At 45.3% G+C, this 10,833-nt stretch overlaps 1 non-coding gene across 1 annotated transcript; it reads left to right on the top strand.

Moving 5' to 3' along the window:
- The first annotated feature begins 9,124 nt into the window (after positions 1–9,124).
- Positions 9,125–9,196, top strand: TRNAD-GUC (transfer RNA aspartic acid (anticodon GUC)). The gene has a single exon. It is a non-coding gene; the product is annotated as a tRNA-Asp (tRNA).
- Positions 9,197–10,833: the final 1,637 nt, after the last annotated feature.

Below are 10,833 nucleotides of genomic sequence, written 5' to 3' on the forward strand. Positions count from 1 at the left end.
GTCATATTGGTATAAAACGCATGAAGAAGCTCCATGTTGATGGATCTTTGGACTCAGTTGTTTTTGAAAAGATTGAGACATGTGAACCATGTCTATTGGTATATACGCATGAAGAAACTCCATGCAGATGGACCGTTTGGACTCACTTGATTTTGAATCACTTGAGACATGCAAATCATACCACATGGGCAAGATGACTGAAAGCCTCGGTTTCAGTAAGACGGAACAAGAAAGCAACTAGTTGGAAGTTATACATTTTGATGTGTGCAGTCCAATGAGTGCTGAGGCACGCAGTGGATATCGTCATGTTCTTACTTCACGGATGATTTGAGTAGATATTGTATATTTACTTGATGAAACACAAGTCTGAATTATTGAATGGTTCAAGTAATTTCAGAGTGAAGTTGAAGATCATCGTGACAAGAGGATAAAATGTCTATGATATGATCATAGAGATGAGTATCTGAGTTACGAGCTTTGGCACGCAATTAAGACATTGTGGAAATTGTTTCACAACTAACACCGCCTGGAACACCATAGTGTGATGGTGTGTCTGAACATCATAGATGCACCCTATTGGATATGGGGCATACCATGATGTCTCTTATTGAATTACCACTATCGTTCATGGGTTAGGCATTAGAGACAACCACACTCACTTTAATAGGGCACCACGTAATTCCGTTGAGACGACACCGTTTGAACTATGGTTTGGAGAAACCTAAGTTGTCGTTTCTTAAAAGTTTGGGGCTGCGACGCTTATGTGAAAAGGTTTCAGGCTGATAAGCTCGAACCCAAAGCAGATAAATGCATCTTCATAGGACACCCAAAACAGTTGGGTATACCTCCAGTCTCAGTTCCGGAAGCAAAAGGGATTGTTTCTGGAATCAGATCCTTTCTCGAGGAAAAGTTTCTCTCGAAAGAATTGAGTGGGAGGATGGTGGAGACTTGATGAGGTTATTGAACCATCACTTCAACCAGTGTGTAGCAGGGCACATGAAGTTGTTCATGTGGCACCTACACCAATTGAAGTGGAAGCTGATGATAGTGATCATGATGCTTCGGATCAAGTCACTACCGGACCTCGTAGGTCGACAAGGACGCGTACTACTTCAGAGTGGTACGCAATCCTGTCTTAGAGGTCATGTTGCTAGACAACAATGAACCTACAAGCTATGGAGAAGCGATGGTGGGCCCGGATTCCGATGAATGGCTCGAGGCCATAAAATCAGAGAAAGGATCCAAGACTTTGGAAGAAATACTTGATGGTCGTAAGGCTGTTGGGTACAGATGGATTTAGAAGGAAGACACACAATGATGGTAAGAATCACCATTAAGAAAGCTTGACTTGTCGTTAAGATGTTTTCCGACAAGTTCAAGGAGTTGACTACGGTGAGGCTTTCTCACTCGTAGCGATGCTAAGAGTCTGTTGGAAATGGATTAGCAATTACTGCATTATTTATGAAATCTTGCAGATAGAATGTAAAAACATTGTTTCCTCGACAGTTTTCTTGAGGAAAGGTTGTATGTGATACAACCAGAAGGTTTTGACAATCCTGAAGAACGCTAACAAATACGCAAAACTCCAGCAATCCTTCTAAGGACTGGAGTAAGCATCTCGGAGTTGGAATGTACGCTTTGATGAGATGATCAAAGATTTTGGGTTTATACAAAAGTTTATGAGAAACTTGTATTTCAAAGAAGTGAGTGGGAGTGCTATAAAATTTCTGACGAGTATATGTTGTTGACATATTGTTGATCAGAAATGATGTAGAATTTCTGGAAAGCATATGGGGTTATTTGAAAAGTGTTTTTCAATGGAGAACCTGGATTAAGCTACTTGAACATTAAGCATCAAGATCTATGAGGATAGATAAAAAAACGCTAAATGGTACTTTCAAATGAGCACATACCTTGACATAATCTTGAAAGTGTTCAAGATGGATCAGTCAAAGAAGGAGTTCTTGCCTGAGATGTAAGGTACCAAGTTAAGACTTAAAGCTCGACCACGGCAGAATAGAGAGAAAGGACGAAGGTCGTCCCCTATGCTTCAGACGTAGGCTCTATAGTATGCTATGTTGTGTACCGCACCGGAAGTGTGCCTTGCCATGAGTCAGTCAAGGGGTACAAGAATGATCCAGGAATGGATCATTGGACAGCGGTCAAAATTGTCCTTGGAGTAAATAAGGACATGTTTCTCGATTATGGAGGTGATAAAGAGTTCGGCATAAAGGGTTACGTCGATGCAAGCTTTAACACCCATCCGAGTGACTCTGAGTAGCAAAACGGATACGTATAGTGGAGCAACCATTTGGAATAGCTCCAAGTGGAGTGTGGAAGCAGCATTTACAATATGACCTAGAGATTTGCGAAGTACATACGGATCTGAATGTCGCAGACCCGTTGACTAAAACCTCTCTTACAAGCAAAACATGATCAAACCCCAGAACTCATTGAGTCTTAATCACATGATGATGTGAACTAGTTTAGTGACACTAGTAAACTCTTTGGATGTTGGTCACATGGCGATGTGACCTGTGAGTGTTAATCACATGGCGATGTGAACTAGATTATTGACTCTAGTGCAAGTGGGAGACTCTAGTGCAAGTGGGAGACTGTTGGAAATATGCCCTAGAGGCAATAATAAATTAGTTATTATTATATTTCCTTGTTCATGATAATCGTTTATTATCCATCCTATAATTGTATTGATAGGAAACTCAGATACATGTGCGGGTACATAGACAACACCATGTCCCTAGTAAGCCTCTAGTTGACTAGCTCGTTGATCAATAGATGGTTACTGTTTCCTGACCATGGACATTGGATGTCGTTGATAACGGGATCACATCATTAGCAGAATGATGTGATGGACAAGACCTAATCCTAAGCCTAGCACAAAGATCATGTAGTTCGTATGCTAAAGCTTTTCTAATGTCAAGTATCTTTTCCTTAGACCATGAGATTGTGCAACTCCCGGATACCGTAGGAATGCTTTGGGTGTACCAAACGTCACAACGTAACTGGGTGGCTATAAAGGTGCACTACAGGTATCTCCGAAAGTGTCTGTTGGGTTGGCACGAATCGAGACAGGGATTTGTCACTCCGGTTAACGGAGAGGTATCTCTGGGACCACTCGGTAGGACATCATCATAATGTGCACAATGTGACCAAGGGGTTGATCACGGGATGATGTGTTACGGAACGAGTAAAGAGACTTGCCGGTAACGAGATTGAACAAGGTATCGGTACACCGACGATCGAATCTCGGGCAAGTACAATACCGTTAGACAAAGGGAATTGTATACGGGATTGATTGAGTCCTTGACATCGTGGTTCATCCGATGAGATCATCATGGAACATGTGGGAGCCAACGTGGGTATCCAGATCCCGCTACTGGTTACTGACTGGAGAACGTCTCGGTCATGTCTGCATGGTTCCCGAACCCGTAGGGTCTACACACTTAAGGTTCGATGACGCTAGGGTTATAAAGGAAGTTTGTATGTGGTTACCGAATGTTGTCCGGAGTCCCGGATGAGATCCCGGACGTCACGAGGAGTTCTGGAATGGTCCGGAGGTAAAGATTTATATATGGGAAGTCCTGTTTTGGTCACCGAAAAAGTTTCGGGTTTTATCGGTAACGTACCGGGACGACCGGGAGGGTCCCGGGGGTCCACTAAGTTGGGCCACCGGCCCCGGAGGGCTGCATGGGCCAAGTGTGAGAGGGGACCAGCCCCAGGCGGGCTGGTGCTCCCCCCCCCCCCACAAGGGCCCAAGGCGCCTAGGGTTGGGGGAGGGGGCGCACCCACCTAACTTGGGGGGCAAGTTTCCACTCTATCCCCCCCCCTAGGCCGCCACCCTAGATGGGATTGAGGCTGCCGCACCCCTTGGGGTGGAAACCCTAGAGGGGGCGCACCCCCCTCCCTCTCCCCTATATATAGTTGAGGTCTTGAGGGCTGCCAACACATGAGTTTTGACCTCTCCCTGGCGCAGCCCTACCTCTCTCCCTTCTCCTCTCCCGCGTTGCTTGGCGAAGCCCTGCAGGATTGCCACGCTCCTCCATCACCACCACGCCGCTGTGCTGCTGTTGGACGGAGTCTTCCCCAACCTCTCCCTCTCTCCTTGCTGGATCAAGGCATGAGAGACGTCACCGGGCTGCACGTGTGTTGAACGCGGAGGTGCCGTCCGTTCGGCACTAGGATCTCCGGTGATTTGGATCACGACGAGTACGACTCCTTCAACCCCGTTCTCTTGAACGCTTCCGCTTAGCGATCTACAAGGGTATGTAGATGCACTCTCCTTCCCCTCGTTGCTAATCTCTCCATAGATAGATCTTGGTGACTCGTAGGAAAATTTTGAATTTCTGCTATGTTCCCCAACACTATCATGGTGGATCTATCCCGAGTTGTTACGTTGTGGGCGCCCGTGATGCCCCTGCTGGTGTTTAGACACACCACCTCCATGAGCTTTGGTGACACTACCCCCATGGTTCCCTTGCATCAACACAATAGTGCACATAGGAGGGAAGTGCTTCGCTACCTGCGCATGGAGATTGAACACAAGAGAAGATGAAATTAGATGGTACTAGGGAGGAGGACACATAAGCACAACAGTGAGGAGAACACTGAGACGACCCGATATATAGGTGATTGGGATGGCCCGACATGGTTGGGAAGAAGCATTGGGGACGTGAGATGAAGAGGGTAAGGAGGGCGGGAGAGGATGACGATGTACCTGACATGTAGGTTCAGGTAGTCAGTGATAGAAAAAATGGTTCTTGGACGGTACTAACTTTTACCAGACAAACATAGCAGGGTTGCTTTAGGGTTGGGATTGACTGGGATCAGTAGAATTGGTTACAGTTCACGGATTAATTGTTCAAGATTTGATTTCGGTGAGACGTACGTGTTCAAGGTTTATTTCAGACTTTTCTCTTTCAGAAACAAGATATAATTAGTGTAGCATAAGTTTTTTGTTATTTTATTAGTTTTTTCTTACAAACTGATATGCGCACAATCTGATTGTTTCTAGCTTTATGGTTCCCATAGCATGTTCATGTTTTAGTTTTCTAATGACATGAAAAAATTCCACAACAGTTCATCTCCTCATTACCCCGCCCCTTTATTCCAAGTAGTATTTTGTTTGTTCGCATCAACTGAAGCAAGAGAGGAACACTTAGCTATGACATTGTAGCAACAACTTGTCACAGTGGCAACTAGCCTAATCCGGAAGGAATGGGGAATGTATGAACTGTCCAAAGGTTAGCTTGGTAGGAAATACTATGAATGGACATTATTTGTTCCATTCGTGTAGGCTGGCATCATCACATCGACTACACAACTCCAAGACCTTGAACTCATAGGTCGGGGGAACTCCCATGGCAACGTACCTACCGACAACCTCCACGGCCCTACGACATCCAGGAAGATCTGCGTTGCACATCAGTGAGATTTGATTAATCTTCATTGAGGCGGGGCATCTACCAGTGGTACCCAACCTCATATCACAAAGATAGGTCGTGTCCAACTCGGGTACTCGAGCAAAGGTGTGGTCTCAAGAATGTGGATCGTGAGATGGATCAAGCTCTTGGATGGACAAAACCCTATGATAGTCACCTGCCTGAGGCGGTCATACTAGCGCATTAGCTTCTGCCTCGGACACTCGTCATTGTCCTCTCCAACAACGATGTCGGTCCTAAGGGCACCCTGCTCTACCTGCATAGAGATACACATGTAGGATCAACAATAATGTCATTGTTATGACGAACAATTAACACACTAATTGGCATAGATACCTCCAAATGATATTCATAATGACTTACCTGCAGGATGAAAGAATCCAGGACAGGAGAAGCATCAAGAAAAGAAACCAAAGATAAGATGTCGCATCTTGGAGGGAGGGGCATTACTACTCTACAGAGTCCGATGTCCATGTTCTTGAGACGGGGGAGCTCTCAGGGAAACATTGGAATGTCGATGTTCTGAAGAAGAATAAATCCCAAGGGTAACCATGTGTTTGTTTGTTCCAACATAAAACTACAGTACACGTACATATATTGTTGATTAAATATACTATGAGAGAGCATATATACCTCAACACGAGAGCGGATGGTGAGGCTCTCGACATTTCCTGCAATGGATGCAAGCCTCGCGCGAGCATCAGAGAGAATGCAACACAAGCCTATATTCATAAGTGGCAAAGAATTTTGGATAGATATATCTAACAAGGACCTACTATAATGGAAGGAGTTGAGGGATGGAGCATCGATCCCTACTATTTGTAGCCTCTTGCATTCTATAACATCAAGAAAGTTTAGTTGCCGCAACGTACATGGTATTCTCAAGCAACTTATCCCACTGCATAAGGATATCTCCAGCTGCTCCAAGGCAGTAGATTTAGAGAGTGACTGCAATAATTCTTCCTCATTAATATTCAGGAAACGAACATGCAACTTTTTCTATCTTCTCAACAGGCCAAGTGTCGGAATGGGATCGAAAGCACAACAGTGAGGTGAAGAGACTGAATTGAACTTGCAACTGCTTCGTTGGACAAAACCCAACATGGGAATTTGTAGAGTTTCTTCATGAAAATATACGTAGCCAAGCTATGTTCTTTAGTCCAAACTTGATGGTGATCTGGAGCCACCTGTCCAAGCAGGAGGCTTTGATTTCCTTGCAAGGGTTAAGCCCAAGTTTAAGCGTTTCCACCTTAACCCCACTGTCGTGATGGTTTTCAAGAATTCGGTCAACTTTGTCGCTGATATATGTTCCTTTTTCCTCAAATATCCTGTCACTCAACTCAATATCGGAGTTGAGCACGAGCTTGGAATAGTATCTCACGAACATAGAAACCCACACGAGATGCATGCAACACGAGCAGCTGCTTGCACTCACAACAGAGAATGTATAAGATGTAGGATGTCCTGCAAAACCAAGGTTGACAAGTTTGAACGGTCAGATTGTACTCCCTTGGTTCTAAAAGATAAAATGTACTCCCTCCATCCCAAAATAAGTGACTCAACTTTGTACAAAATTGAGTCACTTATTTTGGGATGGAGGGAGTATTAGTTTTTCAGAAATTCAAACTTATCTAACTTTGACCAAGTTTATAGAGAAAACAATCAATGTCTACGATAGCAATTCATTATCATTAGATTTGTTACGAGATATATTTTCATATTTTATTTATTGAACATTTATATAGTTTATTACAAAATTTGGTCAAACATATAAAGATTGTTTCTGGGGAAGATGCAAGAGATCCCCCCAACGCAAACCCACCCACACACACACACAGCAATATCAGCCGCAGGAAGAAACGTGAGAAACAAACCAACCCAAAACGTATACAGTGCACAATAGAGAAAAAGCATATGCAACTCTTGTGTGCCAATTTAATTACAGTGCAGATCAACCACAGATTTTTATGGAAACATCTCGAGCGCAACTATATGCCGACATGGCACCACATTCCTACCCTAGATGCATCATGTGTTCATCCTGTGGTGGCAGTTGAGGTAGACATTGCTTACTTGCTGCTAGCATACTTGAAAATGCCAGCGATCGAGATTATTATTTTTTGGAAATGTTAACGCCCACACGTGTGGGCGTTTGCATCTCGTCCACACGCGTGGATCCGCGTCCGTTCGTAAGCGCACGAATCTTGGCATGTTTTTAGTGCCACGTAGGACTGGCCTGGTGTGTGGGCGTTCACCCGGTCGCCCACACGGCCGTTTCACCACACTGGAGGAGCTGGTGTGTGGGCGAGATGCAGTTCGCCCACACGCCACTTTCCACGCATGCACAAGGGCTAGTGTGTGGGCATTTGGCATCTCGCCCACACGCTCGTCTCCTCTCCCCACACCCAAGCTGCTAGTTGCCATGTGTTTTGCAGTGCACATGGCAACTGCCCCTAGTGTGCTTTATAAGAAGGTGGCAACTCTGTTTTTTACCCGAGTTGTCATGTGTTTTGCAGGGTACACGGCAACTACCTAGTGTGCACGTAAGCAGATGGCAACTCTCTTTTACCGAGTTGCCATCTGTTTTTGCATGGTACATGGCAACTGCCCTAACGTGCACGTACATGGCAACTGCCCTAACGCGCACGTAAGCAGATGACAACTCTTCCTTTTACATGGCAACTGCCCTAGCATGCTTGTGAGCACATGACAACTCTCTCAACTACCTAGGGTTAGTATGTGGCAACTCCTAAAGTTTTGAAATCATGGCAACTACATTAGACCAGACCATACATGGCAACTGCAGTTGAGTAACCATGGCAACTATAGTTGTCCGACATGCCAACCGTAGTTCAGCGACATGGCAACTGCAGTTAAACGAACATGGACGAGGGTCTGGACCATGGCAACTGCGGGCGCGTGGTGACTGTCACGCGTGGCATGCGGGACCAGGAGGTACGAGGCCTGACATACGTGCGTGTGGACGTTATCAACTTCGCCCACACGCACGCGTGTGAGAGGGATCGGGAGGAAAAAAAGAGGTGTATGGGCATTACTTGTGTTTGCCCACACGTAGGTGTGTGGGCTGTTCCTCTTATACACCACACAAAATGCGTGGACGGACTTCCTAACACCCACACATGTGGCATTTATCGGCGTCCTTATTTGTACTTGCTACGTGCTCCGTTTGATGAATATACACTTGGCTGGCAGCAACACATACCGGTGGGAGATCCTCAAAAACGGCCACGACTGATATATTTTGGGCAGCTTGAGAAATATGGTGTTGCTGCTGGCAGGTTCCCACCGGTTGATGAAGCCTATGGTCGACTATCTGCGCTGCGGTGCAGCATGCAGATCTTGCCTCAGTTCTGCCCTAGAAATTTTGTCAAGGAGACGTGCAAATTCTCAAGGGCCAGCACTGGTTCAACAAGGAAAGATGAAACCAAGCCGAGCCAGGTTAGGTTACGGTCGACGACGGAAGCGGCCAGGGATAGTCTGAAATTGTTTAGCCTGAGATCGATTTCGCCTGGATCTAACGGAACAAGCGCGGCGATTCCATTGCACCTGCAATGTTTGGACTGTGTCTAGGTTTTCTCGACCGAAACGGCGGTTGTTAAGAGCTAGCCGATCTAACAAGCCTTGTTAAGCTCACCTTCATCAAAGTCGTTGTAGTATAGTGGTAAGTATTCCCGCCTGTCACGCGGGTCACCCGGGTTCGATCCCCGGCAACGGCGTTTGTTCTATTGTTTTTCGTTTTTGTTCTTGTTTTTGCACAACTGCAGGAGTTGGCGATGGGTGCAGCAAGCCAACCAATACAAAGTTCATCCAAAGTTAATATCGTTAGCTTTACTTTAATGGGCCGCTGATTGAAAAGTTCGCCGGCGACGTTATCGGCTTTGCTCAATTGAATTGTTCTCCCATAGTCCCATTCTAGTGTCTAGGCCAGGTATAGCAGTATGGGCACACGCACCGACCTCATCTGTATTCCGTCTTCGTGGATTGGACTATCAGGTAGGAGTATATTGTAATCATATTGTCGTTCCTTGATGCATAACCAGCAGTCCAGCACTGTTCAACAATTTATGGAACGATTTTTTTTGTTTTGTTTGCAGTAGTGTGTTATCAATACCATGTCTTCCAGAAATAGGAAGTATTCATTGGGTAGCGATAAAAGGAAAACGAAGAAAGTTGTGGATAGATCGGTACAATCACAACACGGTGATATTCACAAATTTCTCAATAGTAATACTGCGGCTTTGGCTGCTTCAATAAATTGAGATGATGAGCTGGCGATATTTGTCATAAAGAAAGAGGAAGATCAACCAATTAATGGAAATTCGGAATGAGATCTGCAAGAAGAAAACGTCGACCCCATATTATTGGATGACATTGACATCGCCCCCATCATCAGTGAATTTGCATCTAGGGATGTTAGAAGAAATTTTTAAGGTAACCTATATAAATTATTTGAGTGCATACTAATTTTAGATGCTATTGATAATATTTAATACATAAATTAATATTATTATTATTATTGTGTCTATATTAAGGGGCCCCGAGTTTTAATTTCGCTCCTTGCCCTCAAAATCTCAAGACCGGCTCTGCTTGCAGGAGGAAGGAGTAGGGAGTGTGATGTAGTCGTCTTCACGGATTGCCGACGACCGCGCAGACCAAGAAGGCCCTGCAGGTGGGAGGTGCCGACGAGAAGGGGAGTTGGACATCGCGATCTATAGCCTGAGAGCCTGGGAAGTTTCGGCTATATATTTGCCAATGTTTTCGCCGGACGGCGGCGGTTCCGTTTCCTGGTCGAGCTCCAATACGGACATGAGTTTATGCACTTTGAGCTCTCACATTATAATCTCGTGCGCAAATATACGGCCAATTAAATTTGTATTTTTTTTTGAGAATTCTTTGCATTCAAATCATGAAACAATACAAAATAGTTAACTCTTATAAGCACACTGAAACGCAAACACAAAGGACCATAAACACCTAGAGTATCCTAAGACAACCATAACATAAGAAGATCTTCGGAGCTCTGTGTCATCATTCCTGAATCTTAAGAGAAGACCCCTGCAGCAGAAAGATCTGCAACCAGGCGCAAGCAGGTCATCATCTTCAACCACGGAACAATTGCCGCCACGCTGCTTCCTCCTTTCTTGACACCAGCACTGAGAGGGCATGGACATCAATCCAACACACCTGCAACAGCCGTCGCCATCTTTGGCTTTGAGTACCGCGAAAAATGTCCCTTCCGGAAGGAAGAGAACTCGAGTCATCCGACCGGTCCAGCACCGTGGCCGGGCCATCCGCCCAAGCAAAGCAGAATCTCCCTCCAGCATCAGCGCAGAGGAAGGAGAAGAACAACAAC

Source organism: Triticum aestivum, chromosome 1B (assembly GCF_018294505.1).
Source record: "Triticum aestivum cultivar Chinese Spring chromosome 1B, IWGSC CS RefSeq v2.1, whole genome shotgun sequence".
Taxonomy (NCBI): domain Eukaryota; kingdom Viridiplantae; phylum Streptophyta; class Magnoliopsida; order Poales; family Poaceae; genus Triticum; species Triticum aestivum.